The following is a 23,970-nucleotide window of genomic DNA, read 5'->3' on the forward strand; positions in this document are numbered from 1 at the left end:
ATGGGTCACATATAAGCCAACTGTTCTCGAGCCGCCTAAGAAGCAACACAGTATATACAGTGAGCCACCCACTCACTGAAGTCCCCAAGGCTCACATTTCCCTAATGTGACACCAGGTAATCCCAGCAAACAGAAGACCCTTACTTTATAATTAACTTGAGAATTCTACTACCAACACTGCCTTCCACCTTCCACTTATGAAGTTCTTTCCACTCTATCCCCTGCTCTGCAATTGTGCAATCAGTCCAGAGCTCCTTCATGAGACAGGAGGGAAGGGGGCCGGGCACAGCCATTAAAAGCATGGCACAGCCATTAGCACTGAGACGGTGGAAAAGTCAACTCCCAGTAGATCTTGAGCTTCAATACACACTCACTGAAATACAGCAGGATGCTAACTGGCACTCCCACAGGTGCCAGGACAGGTTCAAGGCTGACCATGAAAGGTCAAAGGGTGAGTGGTGGCCCAATTTCTGGTAATCGCAACACCTTCCCCAAAGCGGTTGGAATATTCCTCCCACTTATTAGCATATGAAGATACTGAGTGCATAAAAACTAACAACCACACCTCGTGGCTGCTCTCTCTGCTGAGGGAGACAGCCCACACTATGTCTGTGGAGTGTGTATCTACTTTTCCTTTAAACTGGAGCACCCAACCCTCACACCTCATGGCCTTTCTGTTGCCATCTGAAACAGCCCACTCTGTCTGTGGAGTATATATCTCTCTGAATAAATCTACATTTACTGAATTGTGGCTCTCTCTTGGATTCGTTCCTGTGCAAACCAAGGACCCACACATCACGAGGTGCATCTCAGGGACCCAAATAAGACCTGGGATACGGCCATCCTCTCCCCCACATTTTCCTGTATCATACATTCCTTCCCAAATGATCTCACCTTGTGCACTCCAAAGTAGACAGCACTCATGTGTCCTGACCTGGATCTGCTTCTGCGTTTATCATTTCTTATGTCCACTAGAATGTCATCTTCATGAGGACAGGGATTTGGTTCTGTTCACAATGGAAGCACCAGCACATGACAGGTGCTGGAGAAGTATTAGCTGAATGAATAAGCTGTGGGAAGTCCTGGGAATTCAATCTTGAACTCCTAGCCACTTGGGCCCCAGCTGACTCCAGTTGCTCCCTCTTACTCATGGCTGACCTCTTGCCACCACTCTCTGCTCTGCCATCACCTGAGCCTGGATGAGCTGAGATGAGCACACACCACGGAGAGCATGGTGAATGGTTCACGTAGTTGCAACACACTCGCCCTGACTGCCAGGGGTTACTTAGGATGGACAAACTGAAGGGAGCACCATGAGCACTGCCCTACCCTACAACTCACTTGAAGCACCAGGACTGCACACATGGGAAGCGCTGGCCCTTTCCTACCTAAGGAGAGGGACTATGGGTGAGAAGTGGGTCTCTGTCAACTAACAGTCTCTTTACAAGCCCAGTCTTAGAAAAGCTCTTTAAAGACACTTTTGGTATCTTCCTTGTGTTTCTGTAATCCCTCTAGATTTTGTCATTTTAATCTATGTATCAGAAATACAGATGCTCTTGAAATCTCTATTGATTTTCAATGAAGAAAATCCTCAATTTCCTTTTCTGCTAGGAAAATTACTGCACTTTATACAAAAAAAAAGCAGCTTCCTTTCATGAGTTTCTATCTTCAAACACCTAATTTCACAAGAATCAGTGAAGCAGGACATGAAAATCTCGCTGTGCTTTATCACCTACTGGTGGGCAGGAATGAAATGAATGAGTACTGATCTCATGAGATGGGAAGGCTGGGGCTGTCTTATTCCTGCTACAGATGGAAGGGTCCATATCTGTGAAGGGGAGGAAGGACCAAGGATGAGAAACCAACATTTACTAACCCATTTCTCTTTCTCAGAGTCTCAGACAAAACACTGTGATTTTATAAACAAAACAAGAACATCTGCACCCTTTTAAAAGCACGTTACAACTTTACTACTACACACGGCACTCTGTCATTGACCTAAAGGCGAATGACAGCCAAGAAATTTGCAGGGATCTTATTCTGTGCTCATCCCTTTTGGTCTTTGGAACCTCAGGAAGTTTGCCTCCTCTCCCTGAGTGTCATTTTTCTCATCCTTCAAATGGGAGTGTAACAGTCATTCATTTGCTCAGTGTCCATTCGACAACAGGAGATGGCTTATGAAAACAATAATAAAAAAAAGCAAAAGAGCAATTCTGATCTGTGCTTCTTCCTCCTCCTCCCTGAACATGAACTTGCAGGCTAAAATGGCATCTTTCACTAAATCCCGAACGTAAGGAGCAGTTCTGATAAGGAAGTCACAGGACTGCATATGTAACTGAGAAATGACCCAGTGAAAAAGAATGAGTTGCCAGCAAATCCTCAAAACCCGTAAGGGTGCAAACCCTGGGAGTTACAGCCATGGGTGGGAGTTCCTTAGTTCCCCATTTCACAAAGTCGAGAACTTTGCAGGGCCCATGAAAGACACAGATAGCCCAGTAAAACCATACCATGTTTTGGAGTACACCGGGGCCACATCGCTGCTGACCTGCACTGCTGTCTGTCCCAGAGCAAGAGCCCTGGGAGGGGGTGACTGTGTTTGAGGCTGGACAAGAACTTCCTGTTCTGTCTCTTTTGCTCTCTCTCTTCCTGCAATAAAACAACTGGTAGGACTCTGGTGGGGAGCACTGCACCCACATTCTCTGGGAAACCACACACCAGACAGCTCTAGCTGATCTGAAAGAGGACTCTTCAATGAACATATATACTCCAAAGTCAGGCAGAAGGCTGCCTGTGGCCTTGGGAATCCAAACTAGCTTGTCCTGTTAATCAGGATATTACACATCTAAAGAAAGTGTGCACCAGATGAAGACGATGCCTTAGACAGCGTCGGTGGTTATGTCCAGCAGTGTCTAAGGACAAGTCATGCTCTGGTAGATGGGAGCATTTTGGTTGCTTTAAGAGTTTGCTACTGAAGGGCTGGGACATTTCATTGGGACTTGAAACTCCAGACCTCTTTACTCACAAAGGCAGACAAGTTATGTGAGCCAGGTCAGCCTTTATTCCAACTTCCTAATCAAAAGGCTATGAGGTCGAAAATATATTTCTCAGACACTTCCGCAACAAGGGTTCCAGATGTGGCTTTAAATATTTCCATCAGAGATTGAGATTTGCAAATATTAACTACTATATATAAAAATAGCTAAAAAACTAAATTTCTTCTGTATAGCACAGGGAACAATAGTTAATATCTTGTAATAAACTTTAGTAAAAAAATATGAAAAGGAATTCATACATATATATGTGAATATGAAGGACTGGAACATGGTGCTGTACATGAGAAATTGACACATTGTAACTGACTATACTTCAATTAAAAAATATATATATATATATAATGCCCATCAGCAGCATCTGAGTGTCACTGAAAGCAGAAATCCAGATGAATGGAGGCAGAGGTGGTTGGAGGAGCTACGTTATTTTGCTGGGGTGGATGCAGCCGGCATGGCAGAGATCTTGAAGGAATGCTCACAATAGCCACTCACTTATCTGCAAGTGAGTTAGGTTAACATCTTCCTGAAATCCTCACCGCCCCTCCTGTTGAGCCAAGTGTCTGGCGTTTCTCTGGGAATCACTAGGCGCAGCCTGGAACTCAAAGGTAAAAATTAAAAAGTGCAGCCAGGTAGCAAAGAGACTGGCAGGACGCATTGGACAAAAGTAGGTCAGAATCAACAAGGAATGGGGAGGGGATAGAACGTGTGTTGAGGACCCTGAATTCAGGGGTGGATTGTCTATGTTGAGTACTCTGAGTCAGTATGAGTAGATGGATTGGTGTGGACTAAGGACTAAAATGGTGGCCATTGTTCAGATAAGTGTGTGATTTGGAGTATATTTATTTGAGGAGGGTTTTTTTTCCCCCTTCAACATTGATCATTTCTAGGGAGCAGAAAAATACTCTGCCACACAACATCTAAGTGCAAAAGTGATGCTATGGGATGATGGTGGTATGAAAAATTTCAGTACTGCAGTTTCAAGCTTTCCTTAATGAGGTGCACAGCAGTAGGTACTTAAAATAAAATAAGGTACTTATAATAAAGACATCATCATATGTACATATCCTTTAAGATACACATATGGTGCTATATGTGGGCCTGAAATGTGTTCTGCATTCTAAAATCCGATGAAATAAAATCAGTAGTTCAATATGCCTGCCGGCTCTAAAAACATGATATAGCTGATGATCACAGAAAGCAAGATCAGCTAGGAAATTTGAGATTTGTCGTTTCCAGTGTTAAAGTTAATATTTTTTGCTTTACTTAAAAAGCATTTTTTTAATTAGGTCTGTCAGCATCCATTGGTATACGGGGAAGAGTAGATGTGTTCAGATGTTCCAGACAGTGAATCAGAGCAAAAACTGAAGTTTAGACAGTAGTTATATGCCTCACCCGTGTGATCAGCATTCACAAACTGCTATACTGAAAATCCATAAATGTGAGAACTTCATTAAAGCAACGATAAGTGAGGGGAAAAAATAGCTACAGACTAGTGGAAGTTTTGTAACGTGTAAAAATGACAAAAGGCTATTCATGAGCATATTTTTAAAAACCCCTACTCTTTAATAAGAAAAACAACAATCTGACAACAGGTTGTACACTGCTGTAGGAGAATCCATGAAGATGGACTCTTATGTGAATGGGGCTGGAGCTGTAGAATTAGTTAGTCTTGCAAGTAACTCAGTTAAGCACAAATGCAAATGGGATACACTTCTAGACTATCTGAGTAAACATCTTGGAAAACTTACTCCTCTATGAAGCAATGACAATGGCAAAATTTGGCAAAATTAACCTCTGTAGAACTCTGGAAATTAAACCAAGACTTCCAGCAATCCGGGGAGTCTTTATTTGAGGAAAAAAACCCAGCTAAATCTCCATAAAGATAGTGAGTTTTGAGGCACTGTAACTTGATCTACCCCATCCCTGTATCCTCACCTAAATGGTGGCCTTTATAAGCAATAGTCTCACAATCAAGGTAGGGGCAGAAGTGACTTAAAGTTACCCAAAAAATCTGCCCCCAGAGAGCTGTCACTATGTGACCTATCACAAACTCATGCTGTGCAAACAGCCTGTCCCCAGAGTGTGTGGGGGAAACAGCAGTGAGTATCTAACATTACAACTGTCTTAGGCAGTGGGACCAGTAGAGGCTAACTAGGTGCTGACTAGGAAACTTAGAAGGCAAAATTGAGTAATGAGACGTTCTGGGGGTGAAGGTAGGGTTAAAAAGCTCCAAAAAATTCTGAGAATTGTAGAAGGCAATATACATGTGTGGCACATGGCAAGGAAAGATCTGAGAAAATCCTAAGCCTTCAACTCTGGCTGAACTTGAGGTTCTGCATAAGCAAGGACTAAAGGCTGCAGAAGAGCTGCTGACTGCATGCCGGTGCTGAGGGCATCCCTCAGCACGTGGACACACAGCCACCAGGCAACAGCTCAAACAATTGGCTCCAGGCATTGAAAGAAATCACTGTCCAATCATTACTACAGTGATGACAACTAGGCTTTCTTCACACACACTGATCTCATGGTCATGCATGATAAAGAAAACAGACTTTACAGAATTTGTTCAGGAAAGTAACTAAATAAATAGCAGCAGCAGCAGCAATGACAATGAAAGCAACGATAAACCCTGGAGATGAGGAAAATCAGGCTTTCAGATCTGCCACATTGTAATATTTTAAATGTCCAGTTTTCAACAGAAAATTAGAAGATGTACAAAGAAACAGAAAAGTTTGGTCATAACAGACGGGGAAAAAGTAGTCAACAGAAACTCCCTGAGGTAGCCCAGACACTGGACTTACTAGACAAAGACATAAATAAGCAATTACACATATGTTCAAAATACTAACAGAAACCATGCCTAAAGGATTAAATTATGTGCTCATCTCATTGTACAGAGAATAACAATAAATAAAATTTATAATAAAAACCAACTAGAAATTCTAGAGTTACAAATATAATGACTAAAATAAAAACTTCAATAAGTGGTTTCTCTGTAGATATGAACTTGTTGAAGAAAAAGTCAGTTAAATTAAAACTACTGAGATTATCCTGTCTGTGGAACAGAAAGAAAAAGGAATGAAAAAAAAATGAACACTGTGTCAGAGATAGGTGGGACACCATCAACAATTCCAATACACACATAATGGGAGCGCCAGAAGGAGGGAGAGAAAAAAAGGGGCAGAAAGAATATATAAAGAAATAATGGCTGAAAACTTCCCAAATTTGATGAAAACATTAATTTGTACATCCCAGCAGCTCAACAAACTCCACGTGGTATAAACGTAGAGACATCTAAAATAGGCACATCAGATTCAGTGTGTCAAAAGACAAGAATAAAGTATCTTGACAGCCGAAAGACAAAAGTGGCTCAACATATAGAAAGGCTCCTCAGTAAGACAGTTGATTTCTCATCAAAAACCATGAAGACCAGAAGGCAGTGGATGGTATCATCAAAGAGATAAAAGGAAAAGAGTGTCACCAAGTATTTTATAGCCAGCAAAATGATTCTTTAAAAAAATTAAAGGAAAAATTAAGACACTCCTACAAAAACAAAATCTGAAAGAATCCATTGCTAGCAGGCCTGCCCTACAAGAAATACTAAGGATAGTCCAGCAGGTGTAAATGAAAAGACACTCACCTGAAAAATAAAGAGCACTACTACATGAGTAAAAAAATAAAACAGTATAAATCGGGTATTACATGTAAATGTTTTGTTCTATTTGATGTAAAGACAACTGCATAAAACAATACTTATGAAACTGTGTAGATGAACTTATAAATGCATAAAGGTGCAATTTGTATGACAGTGACAGCATGAGGAGGGGGAGGGAAAAGACTGATACCAAAGCAAAGTTTTTGTGTACTGTTGAAATTAAGTTGGTATTCATGTGAACTAGTTTGCTTTAAAACAAGATGTTAATTATAATCTCCAGGGCAATGGGAGAGAAGGAGGAGGAGGAAGAGTAGGAGGAAGAGAAGAAAAAGATAAAATAAACAAGTTAAAATGGCACACTTGAAAATGCTTACTTTGTACAAAAATGTGTAGTAATAGAGGAATGGGAAAAAAAGACATATAGAAAGTAGACAGCAGTTGTAAATTCAACCTGATAAGAAATTACATTAATATAAATGAATTAAACATTCTAATCAAAATACTAAAGGCAGAAATAAATGGAATAGAAAATAGATAACAACAGAGAATAATCAACAAAAGGAATAGTTGGTTCTTTGAAAAGATCAATAAAATTGACAAATTTTATCTAGTACTGAAAAAAAAAGAGAGAAGATTCAAATTACTAAAATGAGAAATGAAAGGAAGGATGTCACTACTGCCCTTACAAAAATAACAAGGAATATAAGGGAATACCATGGATAATTATATAGCCAATACATGAGATAATGTAGATGAAATGGATAAATTCCTAGAAGGACATAAATGACTGAAGCTAATTCAAGGAGAAATAGAAAACTCAAATAATCCTACAGTAAGTAGTGACTGAAATAGCAATCCAAAACATTCACACAAAGAAATGCTAGGCCCTTATGGCTTTGCTGGTGAATTCCATCAACTACTTAAAGAAAAAACAAAAACAAAAACAAACAAAAAATGCTTCACAAATTCGTCTGAAAATAATGAGGTGGGCACACTTCCCAATTCATTCAATGAGACTAGTATCACACTGATAGGAAAACCAGACAAAGGCATCACAAGAAAACTAAAGACTATCTCTTATGAATATAAATGCAAAAATCCTCAACAGAATACAAGCAAATCCAAAACAGTAACATATAAAATAGACCACCATTAAGTGGGATGTATCCAGTTATGCAAAGGCAGTACAACATACAAAAGTCAATTAATGTAATACACCATATTAATAGAATAATGGATAAAAACTAGGAATAGAAGAGAACTTCCTCAACTTGACAGAGAACATCTATGAAAAACCTGAAGCAAAGATCATACATAATGCAGAAGCACTGAATTATTCCCTCCCAAAATCAACATTGTACTAGAAGTTTTAGTCAAATCAATCAGACAAAGAAAATAAAGCCTCTAGATTAGAAAGAAAGAAATAAAACTGTTTTGATTCCAGATGACATGATATTATATATTGAAATCACAAGGAATCCACAAAGGAAAAATAGAGAGAAAAGAAAAAAAAATCCTCTTAGAATTAATAACCCAGTCTGACCAAAATTGTAAAACACAAATGAATATATAAAAATTAATTGCATTTCTATTCAACAACAGTGAATAATCTAAAAATAAAATGAAGGAAACCTTTTCATTTACAATAGCATCAAAAATAATAAAATAATTAGTAATATTAAGAAAAATATGTGGAATACTGAGAAAAATATCTGAAACTTGTATATTGAAAACTAAAATACTAGTGATAGAAGTTAAAAATGACCTAAAATAAATGGAAAGCTCTTCTGTGTTCATGGATCAGAAGCCTTATTATTGTTAGGATGGCCATTGTCCTCAAAATGACCTATACATTCAATGCAGCTCTGGCTTTTTGGCAGAAATGAACAAGCTGATCCTAAAACTAAAATGGAAATGCAAGATACCCAAAATATTCAAAACAATCTTGAAAAAGAACAAAGTTTTGAATTTTCCAAATTCAAAACTCACTAACAAAACTGTGATCCATACAGTGTGATACTTGCAGAAAGGACAGAAAAATAGATTGAGAGAAAAGAACTAAGAGACCATAAACAAAGTCTTACACACAGCCATTTAATTTTTGACAAAGGTGCCATGACAATCCAATGGGGAAAAAATAATCTTTACAAAAATGATGCTGGAACACCTGTACATACACCTGGAAAGAAAGAAAACTGAACTTTTATCTTAACACCATTTATGGAAATTAACTCAAAATAAATCACAGACCTGAAAATATAAAACATTTAGAAAATGAACAATGAGAAAATCTTCAGGAATTGGATTACAAATACTTGTAATATATGACACCAAAAGCACAAACAACAAAAGAAAAAAAATCAAGTAAACTGGACTTCAGTAAAATTAAAAACTTCTGTGCTTCAAAGGACTTCATCAAGAAAGTAAGAAGACAATCCACAGGATGGATGAAAATATTTCCAAAATTTTCCCTGATAAGGGACTTTTATCCAGAATAGACAAAGAAGACTTAAAACATGACAATACAAAGACAAATATAATTAAAATGGGCAAAGAATTTGAATAGGTGTTTCTCCAAAGAAGACATACGAATGGGAACTAAGCACATAAAAAGAAGTTCAACATCAGTAGGCATTAGGGAAACAGAAATCAAAATCACAATGACATACCACTTCATACCAACTAGGATGACAAATATATATGATATATGATATATAAATATGAATCTATAAACCCAGTAATAAAAAGTGTAGATGAGGATTTGGAGAAACTAGACTCCTCATACATTATTTCTGGAAATATACAATGCTTCAGTCACTTTAAAAGCTATATTAGCAATTCCTCAAAAATTTAGAAGTAGAATACATCCCAGCAATTCCATTTTTTGATATATCCTGAAGAGAAGTGAAAATATGTGTTCACACAATAACTTGTCCATGAGCATTTACAGCAGAATTATTCATCATCAACTGATGGATGGATAAGCAATGTGGTGTATTTATAACTATGGCATATTATATGAATACAAAAAGGAATTTGGGTATTGATATATGCTACACGATGGATGAGCCTTGACAACGTCACACTAAATGAAAGACGATAATCAAAAAAGGCAGCATACTGTATGGTTCTACTTATATGAAATGCCTAGAACTGGCAAACCCATAGAGGCAGAAAGTAGAGTGGTGGCTGTTGAGGGCTAAGGGAAAGGAAGGTTAGGGACTGACTTACTAAAGGGTACTGGTTCCTTTTGGGGGTGATGGCTACACAACCCTGAAATGTACATAAAACCCTAATGCACACTTTCAAAGGCTGCATTTTATGGTATGTGAATTATATCTCCATAAACCTGTTATTCTTGAAGCTGAGCCCACCTATGGAGCAACTGACACAGCACTGACTGTGGCATCCGGACGGGGAGTGACCCACCCACCCACCGCGAAGGAGAGCAGCACCTGACCCAGTGTTGGAGGGGTGCAATCTTCTTGCCAATGGACACTGTGAGCAGCACAGACGAGGGGGCCAACAGAGCAAGCTGAGTTCATGAAACAGGGCAAAGACACAAAGACCTCTCAATAAAACCATTAAGAGCGTTCAGTCTCTAGGAGAACACATCTTTGTTTTTAAAATCTTTTTATACCTGTTTTATTTTCTATTAGCTTTTTAATCTTTACTTTTTAAACAGTTCTATATGTTTACAATTCTCATTTCATTTTTAATTCTCTTGGATTTGATCTGTTATTGATTATTCACAGGTTTTAAATATTGTGTTTTGATTTTTTTCTTCTTTTTATTAAGGTTTTAAAAAGACATCTCAACTCGATTCCTATTCTTCTTCAACTTGCTCTTCTATTATTGATTATGCACTGTTTTCAAAACTTCTTTTCCTCCATTCTTTTAAAATTCTATTTCTCTCTCTCATTTTTAAGTTTTATTCCAGCATAGACCTTAGATACATAAAGAAATAAACCCCTTTAAAGGCCACAATAGATAACTGATACTCCTTAAGCCACAGTGCCAGAGAGATATGAGCAGTTGAAGAAGCAGAGGAAGTATTCCCAATTAAAAGAGAAAGAGAAATCCCCTGAAAGAACGATCAATGAAATAGATATTAATGGCCTATTAGTTCAAGACTTCTAAAAAGAAGTGATTGAATTACTGAAGGAATTAAAAGAGATAGTGTTTAGAGACATAAAATATGTCAAAAACAAAACAGTAGCTATAAAGAAGAGCCAAGTAGAATTGGTAAATTCATTGGCTGAAATGAGATCTGACCTAAAGGCAGTACAACGCAGGCTAGATAATGCAGAGGAACGAATAAGTGACCTAGAAGACAGGACAACAGAAAGCACACAATCAGAACAGTTGAGAGAAAAAAATAAAAAACAATGAAAACAATATAAGAAACCTATGGGATAATATATAGCATGCCAATCTATGCATCATAAGAGTTCCAGAAGGGGAAGAAAGAACAAAGGGGATGGAGAAGGTATTTAAAGAAATCATAACTGAAAAAATCCCAAACGTAAAGAATCAGACACCCAAGTACAGGAGGCTCAGAGGTTCCCAAACAGGAAGAGCCTAAAGAGACTCACACCAAGACAACAAAATCAAGATGGCCAGACTGAAGGTTAAAGAAATGATCCTAAAGGCAGCAAGAGAAAAACAAAGAGTGAGTTACAAGAGATGGCTCTCAGCTGATTTCTCTACAGAAACACTACAGGCCAGAAGGGAGTGGAAAGATATATTCAAAGTCCTGAATGAAAAAACAGATGCAGCCTAGGATACTTTCTGCAGCAAGGCTATCCTTTAGAACAGAGGGAGAGGTAATGAATTTCACAGAGAAGAAAAACTAAGAGACTTTAGCAACACTAAACCCATGCTAAAAGAAATAATGTAAGGTACACTCTAAATAAAAAAGAAGCAGGATGATACAGAAATGAGAGCTTATAACTGGAAAGGTGATAACTACCATGAATTACAAATAGAATAAACATGAAATTGTAAAAGAAGACATCTAAATCACTGAGTGGGAGAGGGAAGCAAGAAAATATAGAGTATATTTCTTTCTTCTTTTTTCTTAAATTTTTTGTTCTCGGTAGGATAGGTTTGAGATTACATTACTATCTGTTTAGTACACACAGTTACAGTAATTGGTTAACAGACTTACAAAAAAGTGTAACCACAAGCCAAAAACTTACAAGTGAGTAACAAAAACTAAATACAATCCAAGATAACACAAAGGAAACTTACCATACCACAAAAGGAAGAAGAAAGGAACAAAGAAGAAATATGAAATCAACTGCAAATATAAGTTCAAATAGCAATAAACACTCATTTATCATTAATTACTCTAAATGATAATGGACTAAATGCTCCAGTCAAAAGACAGAGTGGCAGACTGGATAATAAAGCAAGAAACTTCAATAAACTGCATACAAGAGACACACTTTAGGGAGAAGGACACATATAGATTGAGAGTGAATGGACGGAAAAGGATATTCCATGCAAATGGAAATGCCAAAAAAGCAGGTGTAGCAGTTCTGATTTCAGACAAAATAGACTTTAAAACAAGGGCCATAAAGAAAGATAAATAAAGGCATTTTATAATGATTAAAGGAGCAATACAAGATGAGGATATTACAATCATTAATATATATGCATCCAACATGAGCACCTAAGTACATAAAACAACTACTAACAGAGATAAACGGGGAAATTAATGGGAATACAATCATTGTCAGAAGTTTTAACACCACATTAAAATCACTAGACAGATCTTCCACACAAAAAATAAATAAGGCAACAGAGAAATTAAATGATACAATAGAAAAATTAGATTTAGTGGATATTTTCAGAGCATTACAACCCCCCAAAATAGGATATACATTCTTTTCAAGTGTGTGTGGAACATTTTCTAGGATTCATCATGTACTTGGTCACAAAAGAAGCCTCAAAAATTTTAAGATGATAGAAATTACCTCAAGCATCCTTACTGACCACAATGCCATTGAAACTAGAAATCAACTTCAGAGAAACAAAACATAAAAAAAAGGAAAGCATAGAGATTAACAACATGCTATTAAAAAAACAAGGGTCAATGATGAAATCAAAGTTGAAATTAAGGAATACTTTGAGACAAATGAAAATGAAAATAACCACAAAAAACTTACGGGACAAAGCAAAAGCAGTGCTAAGAGGAAAGTTTAGGGCGATACAGGCCTTCCTCAAAAATGAAGAACAATATCAAAAAAACAATCTAACCCACCAGTTAAAAGAACTAGAAACTGAAGAGTAAAAACACCCAAAAGTCAGCAGAAGGAAGGAAATAATTAAGATCTGGGATGAAATAAATAAAATAGAGATTAAAGAAATAGAGAAAATAATCAATCAAACCAAAAGCAATTTTTTGAAAGAGTAAATAAAATCGAGAACCTCTGGCCAAACTCACAAAGAAGAAAAAAGAGAGAGCATAAATTTGCAAAATAAGAAAGGAAAATGGAGAAATTATAACAAATAACATAGAAATATAGAATATCATATGAGAATATCATGAAAAACTACATAAAAAAAGGGATAACCTAGAGGAGATGGACACGTTTCTGGAAACATACAGTCCACTAAAACTGAATCAAGAAGAAACTGACCACTTGAACAAACCGATCACTAGGAATGAAATCGAATAAACAATAAAAAAAAATCCCTACAAATAAAATCCAGAACTGGACAGCTTCACCAGGGAATTCTACCACACATACAAAGAAGTACTCATACCAGGCCTTCTCAAACTCTTCCAGAAGATTGAAAAGAAGGAATATTCCCAAACTCATTCTATGAAGCCACAATCACCCTGATACCAAAACCAGGCAAAGACACCACCAAAAAAGAGAATTACAGACCAATATCACTGATGAACACAGATGCAAAAAAGTCCTTACCAAAATACTAACAAATAGAATTCTACAGCACATAAAAAAGATTATACAACATGCTCAAATGGGGTTCATCTCAGGGACACAAGTGTGGTTCAACATATGCAAATCAATCAATGTAATACTTCACATCAACAAGAGAAAGGACTAAAACCATATGATCATCTCAATAGATGCATAAAAGCTTTTGATAAAATTCAACACCCATTTATGATAAAAATTCTCACCAAAGTGGGTATTGAGGGAACATAACTCAACATCATGAAAGCTATATATGACAAACCTACAGCCAGCATAGCACTGAATGGTGAAAACCTCAAAAGCTTCTCACTAAATTCTGGGACAAGACAAGGATGCCACTATCACCACTCTTATTCAACATAGTCTTGGAAGTCCTGACCATAGCAATCAGGCAAGTAAGAGAAGTAAAAGGGGTCTAAATTGGAAAAGAAGAGGTAAAAGTGTCACTACATGCAGATAACATGACACTATATATAGAAAACCCTAAAGGGTCCACACCAAAACTACTAGAGCTGATCAAAGAATTTAGCAAGGTAGCAGGTTACAAGATTAATGTTCAAAAATCAGTTGCATTTCTTTACACTAATGATGAATCAACAGAAAAAGGAAGTAAAGAAATAAAACACTTTAAAATAGCACCCAAAGTAATAAAATTTCTAGGAATAAATCTAACCACAGAGGTGAGAGAATTTTACACAGAAAACTATAAACCATTGGCGAAGGTAATTGAAGAAGAATTTAAAAAATGGAAAGGCATCCCATGCTCTTGGATTGCAAGAATCAATATTGTTAAAATGGTCACACTGCCCAGGGCAATATACAGATTTAATGCAATCCCTGTAAAATTACCCCAGACATATTTCATAGAACTAGAACAAATCATAATAAAATTTATATGGAACCATCAAAGACATAGAAATTCCAGGGTATTACTGAAGAAAAAAAAGAAAGAGCCTGGAGGAATAACTCTCCCAGACTTCAGACAATACTATAGAGTTACAGTCATCAAGACAGCACGGTATTGGTACAAAACCATACATATAGACCAATGGAACAGAATAGAGAGCCCAGAAATGAACCCACAAACTTTTGGTCAACTAATCTTCGACAAAGGAGGCAAGAATATACAATGGAATAAAGACAGTCTCTTCAGCAAGATAAACATAAGACAAGATTCAATAAACCTCCTAGAAGAAAATATAGGCAAAATATCTGACTTACATCTCAGAAATGTTCCCTTAGGGCAGCCTACCCAAGCAATAGAAATAAAAGCAAGAATAAACAAATGGGACCTAAAGAAACTTACAAGCTTCTGCACAGCAAAGGACACCATATGTAAAAAAAAAAAGACAACCTACAGAATGGGAGAATATTTTTGCAAATGAAACTGACAAAGGCTAGATCTCCAGAATATATAAGCAGCTCAAATGACTTAATAAGAAACAACCAAATAACCTAAACCAAAAATGGGCAGAAGACCTAAACAAGCAATTCTCCAAGAAAGACATACAAATGATCAATGGGCACATGAAAAAATGCTCAATGTCACTAATTATCAGAGAAATGCAAATCAAAACTACAATGAGGTATCACCTCAAGCCAGTCATAATGGCCATCATTCAAAAATCCACAAATGACAAACGCTAGAGAGGCTGTGGAGAAAGGGGAACCTCCTACACTTCTGGTGGGAATGCAGTGTGGTGCAGCCACTGTGGAAAGCAGTATTGAGTTCCCTCAAATGTGTAGGAATAGACTTGCCATATGACCCAGGAATCCTGCTCCTGGGCATGTATCCTGAAGTAACCCTACTTCAGGATGACACCTGCATCCCAATTTTCATAGCAGCACTATTTACAGTAGCCAAGACATGGATACAGCCTAAATGTCCATCAGCAGATGACTGGCTAAAGAAGTGGTATATTTATACAATGGAATACTACTCGGCCATAAAAACTGACAATTTAGGGCCATTTGCAGCAACATGGATGCTCCTGGAGAATGTCATTCTAAGTTAAGTAAGAACGGTAACAAGGAATAAAGACAATTACCCACAGGTACAGTTATTTTGATTAAAATATCCACACAGAAAGCAAGTCACCCCCACGACTGCTGCCAGGAGGAGCATCTGAGTGTAATAGCCCAGCCAAGCAAAGTAGATTCCGAAATTCTCTCCTTAGAATTTCCTGCAGAAAGACAAAAGGAAGTTTCAGAAGACACAAATAATCACTCTGTAGCTTCATCCTCATGTTAATCTATTTTTTTCTTTTTTGGGGGGCATAATTAGGTTTATTTATTTGTTTTTAAATGGAGGCATTGGGGCTTGAACCCAGGACTTCATGCATGCTAGACATGCACTCTACCACTGAGCTATACCCTCCCTCCATCATATTAATTTCTGATTCTAAATCAAGGGGGCTTTAAGTTTAATCCTCAGACTCAATTCACTCTTAAAACATATGCGTTTTCATAGCAGCCCCCAAATTCTACCGTGAAATAAGAAGTGTTTTATGTATCATAGAAGTACAGATCACTGGCTCACCTGCTGAAGAGAGATAAATGAGAACAGAGCAAAGGAGAGGACGAGGCCGACTCCAGAGCAGATGCAGGGGATCATCACCACTCACTGGACAGTCTGACACATTCAACAAATCCCCCCAAAAATCATTCTTAACAGGCTTGACACAAGTGGACATCAACAAGTGGCTCAGTCATCTGCTCCTGCCTTATCTCGGGAATGTCCCTGGAGCAAATACATCGTAAACCACAGATAATAAGGAAATGGCTGATAATGATAACAACTGGGAGTGCAATGTCTGTCTGACAAAATATTTATAAAACTCATTGTGGGAATGGGAGAGGGCAGGAGGGATGTGACTGAGGAAGGCACTGCCCTGCATTCTTTGTATCTAGCACGTCTGTTGTTCCTAGGTTTTAAAACCTCTTCTCAGTTAATCTGGAGTAGATGGAACAGGCCAGGGAGGCAAGATTAGAAGAAAGGAGGCAGGGCATGAAGTGGTGCCAGGCTGATCCTAAAAGGGAGACCGACACAGACAGGCAGACACAGAGAGTTTAGGGATGAGGCGGAACAATGAGACGGCGGCTCAGGTGTGCCTTGCTGTTGCTGAACCTTCCCTCAACTGGCTCACTGCTGACTCGGCAGTGCTGGGTAAAACCTGTGGATTTCCTCAGCTCTGAGTTCTCTCTGAGGCTTCCGGCTCAGTCTGGAGCTGAGATGAGTTCCGTGGGCTTAGCCTAGGGGGGACTCTGTTCAGAGAATAGCCTGGAATCCTGGAAAATTTCACGCAGGAACCCCGGAGGCTGGACCAGCACTCACAGGGCTGCTGTGAGACCAGCTCCATAGTCAGAGACCTGGGCGTGGACCATTCCATGGGGAAAAGGGCTGAGCCCGATGCCAAATCAGATAGGAGCGAAAAAGTGTGTTCATTCTCATGTGACTGGGCTTTGTGGCCTGGCTCACGGGTGGCAGGCTCAGGATGGTGTCTGGCAGAGAAAACCCTGGCAATGGGTTTGAGATGTCTTGGACTCTTTCTTGTTAAGCTTTTTGTAATACATTCTTATCAACTATCCATCCTGAAAATGCCAAATTCAAAACTGAAAGAATGTTAGAATTTGCCTGCTCCAACTGGCCAATGGTAAACACACCCTGCTACAGTTAGATAGCTGGTCAGGCAGCCTCTGCCTGGATATTTACAGTGACGGGGAGTTCATTACTTCCAAAGGTTACAAGTCGGCAGGAAGGTCAGACAGAATTTTTGAACCTTAAACAGATATCTGCCTCCTAGTCCTTGCTGAAAGGCAAGGAATAATGAGGATCCCTTCAAATGTAGTTTTGCCTGATTGTTATCTCTCTCTGTCAAAAGCACCCCAATTCTTAACATAAATTTTTCAAAATTCAGCTTTGATTTCTTTTTATCAAAGTAATGCCATACATTTAATAAAGAGTCAAACAGTTCTCGAACACCGATTGTAAAAAGGAGCAGTTCCCAACAACCGCCCCATTTCCTGGCCAGAAACAACCACGTTCAGCTCCTACTGCTGACTCTTGGAATACTTACTCCCTTTCTCTGACTAATATCCTTGTAACACAGCCTACTGACTTTTTCAGCTTTATGTATCACCTATTTAACTTTCTATTTTGGAAAATGAGGATTCAGCTCTCTTTCAAACCCCATCTCATCTACACACCCAAACCTTCATTCTTCCAACCTTTTGATACAATTACATTATAATTTTCATCAGCTCAGTATCCTTGATTTACATTATTATTACTCTGTACAGACTATTCAAAGCTGTAGCAATTTGTGCTAGTCTTACCTTTTCTTCCCTACTTCGTTTTCCTGGAGTTAAAAATTGTCTTGGTTTTTCATTGCTTAGATTTCTGTGCACTTAATAATTCAACCTCAGACCTTCTCTTAACGAACAACTTTCACAATACTTTCCAATACATTGTCTACAAATTTCATCTCCTTGAATAAATCTCCTCAGATCTCCTTCCACATGGATTAACGACATGCTAGTCTTGTCACAGAGCTCATGGGGCCACTAGTGGGAAGTAACATGGGAATACATGGACCAGGATCAGGGAAAAGATCAACATAATTGCCTTAGCAATACATACTTAAAATAGTGGGAAAATTGTTTTCTTTACAAACACACACACAAACTCCAAAAGCCCATAAAGAATGATTAAAGAGCGGTCAAACCCATTGCCCTGCCTGCAAATTCTGTATAACATAAAACAAAAATAACAGAAGGAAGATATCATATAAATATGAATCTCAAGGGGGATTGGGTACACTCAGTGGCAGAGTGTGTGCTCAGCATGCTTAAGGTCCTAGATTCAATCTTCAGTACCTCCATTAGAAAAAAAAACTAAAAAGAAAAAAAAATTATCAATTTTAAATATTTACATATTAACAAATATCCTCCTTTAAAACTGTGTTCTAAAGGATAACCCGGGTTAAGGAGAAAGTACCTCTTCATGACTGTGATCCTGCTGATAATTGAGGGAGGAAATTAGAGTATGACCACATGAAATAAAATTCCTTATGAAATAATGATCCCGGGTGACAATCATTTTTGGCTGCTGTCATCACAAAAAAGAGAGTCAAATGTAATATTATGTACCTTATGACAGGAGTACAAAACTTCACATAACAATTATTTTTGCACAAAGTTGAACCTCAATCAGATCAAGCTTTTAGGGGAGGATTAAATCACTTAGCTAAAGCCAATACATAGGATGGAGAAACAAGTCTAACACCATAGGGGAGAATGAAATCAGCCAAACAGGAAATAGAGAAACCCCTCAGCAATTTCAAGGAAAATGAGAAACAGGAAAATTATAGATTAGAACGCACTTGAGAGATATGCTAGCTGCAATGTCTGAATCTTGTCTGGATCTTGATTTCAACCCCAAAACTACTTAAAAGTGTATTTTTGTGACAAGCAGGGAATTATTTTGTAACCCTAAAAAAAGGAATATTCCAATTTTATTTGAAAGAGACCTTGGCATTTCACTAATGAAAGTTTAAGCTATGTAGGATTGTCTTCAAAATGACCCCATAGTGGGGGAGGGGAGGAGATGGAGATGAAAGATGCAACAACAGTGACTCTGAGTTTATAATTCTGGAGCTGGGTGACTGATAACACCCAGGCAGGCTGGCTGTACTGTTCTCTCTATTTCTGTACATGTTTGAATCTTTCCATAAAATGTGAAACAACAAATAGACTTCAGTGTTTTAAAACCCTCACTTTGAAGGTTAAGAGGTTTGCCCAAGTAGGTGGGCACCTGCATGGGGCACTGAGATAAGAAAGAACAGACACCTGGCTCCAGACCGACCTGGGGCTACCTTGACACTCCTCTTCTCCTAACCATCCACAGCCAGCCCATAACTGCATCCCGTCAGCCCCACTCAACAAATGCATTCCTCATTGGCTCCCACCATCTCTCAACTGGCCCAATCCAAGAGCCTCCTACCTGGCCTCCCTGCTTCCTGGGTCCCTGCCATACATTCTCCACATTATCTTTGCAAAATGTGAGTGAGAGAAAATTACTTAAGTGCTTAAGCTATCATGACTGCTTCTCACTGTGCTTAGAGTCTACACTCCTTTCCGTGCTCCTGATGCCCTTCTAAACCTCGCGTCTCATCACTCTCACCAGCGCTGGCTCCAGTGTCTCCACAAACCTGCTGAGCACATTTGTGCCTCGGGGCCAATGGACAAGCTGCCTCTATTCCATGGGTGACTTTTCCCAGATCTTCAAATTCCAGCCTCCTTATCGCCATCTCAGCTCACATGTAACCTACTCAAACATAGCTTTCTTAACTCACTTCCCCCCAAGTCTCCCATCTCAACACTGTGTTATTTCTTCATTTCAATCTGACATTGTTTCCTTATTTGCACGATTATTTTTGTTTTCTCGGTTGTCCTTGGCCTCCATCCCCCCAGCAGCCTTGCCCAAACAGCATAAGCCCCCGGGGAGCAGCCGGCGCTGGTGCTCTGAGAAGACACATGCTGAGCGCGACATTACAATCACATGGTGTAGTGAAACGGTGTCGAGCAGCAAATACAGAAAAGCAGTGAGAATTTCTCTCTTATTTTATAATTTAAATGAACTATAACATTTACTCCTATGTAATGAAGAAATTGGTAGGTCTTTGTTCCCAGTTCCTAGGCAGCAACCGCTAAAGCCTCGAAATTTCCCAAGATAAGAGTGTCTTTGCTATTCATGGTGGAACCTTGGATGGCTTGTGTTCATGAGATGACTCAGGATGGGGACTGGCCAGCCAGAGACACCAACCATGTGATTAGAGGAGTGGGGCTTTGAGCTTTGTGACAAGTGAGTGGCTACCAGGAGAGGAAGGGGCTCAAAATTTAGGGCTAAGGAAAGGTTTGACTTACAGTTAGGGTTTGGGTTAGCCATGTCGGTAGTGACCCAATAAATCATGGCTTTGTAATAAAGCCTGCAGTAAAAACTTGGGGCAACGAAGCTCAGAGCTCCTGTGAGCTTCCTGGTTGGTAACACTCTTGGAGGACTGTCACACTCAGATGCCATGAGGACAACCCTGAGCCCTTCCCACTGGGGTGCTCTCCACAACAGCTCACCTGATGAGACCTAAGGGCTGCTGCTTGTCTGTGCTTCGAGGAGGAGCCCATTCCCTGTACAGAAGGCCCTGATCACTGGGGCAGCTGAGGTCCTCTGACGGAGGCTGAAGTGGCACTGGGAATCAGAAGCAAACAGGTGAGCGTCACTGTCACAAAATGTTCACATGTTCTGTTGATAAAATTTGGTGCTAACACTTCATGGTCATTTGTAAATAAGGGGCCCTCACTTGCCAGGAGGGATGGAGGTACCATATAATTTTTCATAATTCTCACCCAGGATTAATATTAACCCCTTGAGGGTCATTTGCAAACGTGGGTGGAAAGGAACGCTTGGATGTCACAGTCCTGGGACCACAGTGGGTACCTGGTGAGAGCCTTGCAGATGCTTAATGTTCTACAACTGGGCCAGTGTTCCACAGCAAAAATCTAGTCCACCCAAGTGCCCAAACTGCTGCAGTGGAGGGACACCTGATGGTCCAGCCCCCTCTTTGGACACCCGGAGGAACTTGGACCCTGACAGGTTAGGGGCAGGGTCAATTCTAAAACCCAGGCATTTTTGTCCCCACAATTCAGTAGTTATTCGGTGACAGCACATGGAATATAAACAACAAAGTAACTTGACATGATGTTATATATTTAGCTTACTCAAGAAACAAAGTTTAAATCCAGTCATTCTCCTTCCCACCTGACCTACTTTCCTTTGTCTTGTACTAGCACCAGATTATTACCCACCCAGCCTTAACAAGGGTCCTGACTCCACTTACCTCCCTCCCAAACACCACATGAGATGATTCCTCAGCCTGGATGTGGGACCAGCAATTACAAGAAGCTTTAGTGGAAAAGAACTGGTTATGCACAGATACCAACTAAACACTGTAGATTCCTGGTGTCCCACAATAGTAATCATGACAGCTGTTTGCAAGTGTCCCCAAAGTTCATTTAAGACTCTCACTGCTAATTTTGCTGGGACATAAATATGAAACATGTGGACTGCTGGGCTGGACTGCTAAGCTGGGTCTCTAATCCAGGAAGCTCAGTGTCTGCTCCCTGCACCCAGCTCCCTGTTCTGTTCATGCATATGCATCAAGAAGCTGTTTAGTGTCCATTTTAATATCTTAAACAGTGCATTTCAATATTGTCTTCATCCACAAATACGTGTACCACATAGTAGTAATGATCAATCTTAGTATTTGCTTTCTTTGGTCTTAGAGAGTCAGATAAATGGATAGCAAAGATAACAAAGTCATAGAGGGCTATAATATAGTATTTCCTTTATTTCAATGACAGGATTTATTTAAAGAGCTTAGATATAACATCCTTGCATTTATGGCATCATTAAGCGTCTGAAGCTGTTACATTATAAAAACTTCATTTCTAGCGAGATGTTATCAGTTAGAGAAGAGCTCCTAAATTTGAGGGGTTGCTGTCATCTCAGACAGAGTCCCTAAAAAATGTCAGCAATCTGCAGTATTGCCATCATGACAAGAACCCAGACAGATGAAATTTGGAAAGCCCTGTGGCTTTCTAGTGCACAGACATAAAATGGTGTTTCAGAGGGAAAAGCCTGAATTACAGAAAGTGATAAATGAAATGGTCTAACATGCATTTCCCTTTCAAAGAACTAATACGTCTTTTGTCGATAATAACATCTGTCAGTAATTATGAAAAGAGCTGACAGATGCATAGTACTTAATATAAGCCAGGGCAGTTGTATCACTGACACAGATTCATTAATCCCCATAGCATCTCTACGAGGTGGGTACTACAATTATCCCCATTTTATTGGTGAGGAACTTGATAGACACAGAGGGTAAATGACATTTACAAGGTCGACAGCGAGAAACCAACACAGGTGTTCCAGCTTGAGTCTACGCTCTTGGCTACTTCTCTTTTTTTTTTTTTTTTTTTTGGTGGTGGGGAGATAATAAGGTAATTCTGGTGGGGGGTGGGGAGGTAATTAGGGTTATATGTCTATTTTAGAGGACGTGATGGGGGCTGAACCCAGGACCTTATGCTTGCTAAGCATGTGCCCCATCACTTGAGCTGTGCCCTCCCTTCTAGAGTCTATGCTCTTAGCTGCTAATCCTCACTGTCCCACATGGTAACTGTGGGGGAAGTACAGTTCATTCATTCACTCGTTAAACTCAGCCTTCCCGGTGCCTGAGATTCAGCAGTGAACAAAACAACATGTTTCCTGCCTTAAATGAGCTTGTCGCCTCCTGATATATTATCTTCATTTTACCCAGGAAGAAACAAGGTCAAGAAGATTAGCCTTTTCCTGTTAACACCGGAGGATACATGAGGTGCTTTATTTCAATTCTGCCATTTGACTTACACCATGGGGAGGGAAAGCTGCCTTGCAAATCCTGGAGCTCACAAACCTGTTAATCCTGAATTTTTTTTAACACTGTCCCTTACTTGATACTTGATCTGAGAAAGGATGAAGTAAACCTAAAAATGTTCTAAGAGAGCTTGTGGCTTATACAAGGTAACTAACCAGCCACTGTTTACTATCCTAACAGGAATCTGTAGGCATATTTCTTTTCTTTCTCTTTTTTCCTTTTTATGGGCAGCTTTTAAAAACCAAATCAAACCAACCAAACCAAATCACTGATAATTCAACAGCAGGTTCTAAATCACCCCCAAGACAGCAGCTAAACTCGGTTTAGACTTACAATGCGGTTTCTGGTGGTTGGATTGAAGAATGTATCTCTATCCTGAATATAAAAGTCTTTCATGGAGCTCTTCTCAAATAGGGCAACGAAAAACTCTTGTTCCGGTTGTTGATACTTTCATCCACTTGGAGGACTTTCATCAAACAGCTGAAGTTATCAAAGGCTGAGGACCGGGTTTTCAAATCATTGGGCTTCAGAGGCAATATTATGTGCAGTATCTCAACGTATGTACAGAACACCTCCCACAGGGGGTGTACTTTTGCAAATACAAGCTTGTCATCCAAAACCTATATTGGGAGAATGAAAACACAAACCAGGAAAATATTTTCACATTTTTAGTATACAGATTTTTCCTACGTTGCTGGTAGTTAAAGCACTTGTGCAAACACACACATATGTCACACTGGTAAAAGTGAAGATATAATAAAAATAGATTTGCAATCCATCATACATTTTTGCCTTAAAGATAATTTCTTTGTTGAAATTACTGAAAAGTTTTTTAAATTCCT

At 39.0% G+C, this 23,970-nt stretch overlaps 1 long non-coding RNA gene across 1 annotated transcript; it reads right to left on the reverse strand.

Annotated features, from left to right (window-relative positions):
• Nucleotides 1–3,591: 3,591 nt before the first annotated feature.
• Nucleotides 3,592–23,687, reverse strand: LOC140694231 (uncharacterized). The gene is made up of 5 exons (XR_012069979.1): nt 23,462–23,687; nt 20,787–20,901; nt 16,198–16,398; nt 15,707–15,841; nt 3,592–3,642 (listed from the first exon to the last, which is right to left on the reverse strand). It is a non-coding gene; the product is annotated as an uncharacterized lncRNA (long non-coding RNA).
• Between the last annotated feature and the right edge of the window lie 283 nt (nt 23,688–23,970).

Source organism: Vicugna pacos, unplaced genomic scaffold, assembly GCF_048564905.1.
Source record: "Vicugna pacos unplaced genomic scaffold, VicPac4 scaffold_20, whole genome shotgun sequence".
Lineage (NCBI taxonomy): Eukaryota > Metazoa > Chordata > Mammalia > Artiodactyla > Camelidae > Vicugna > Vicugna pacos.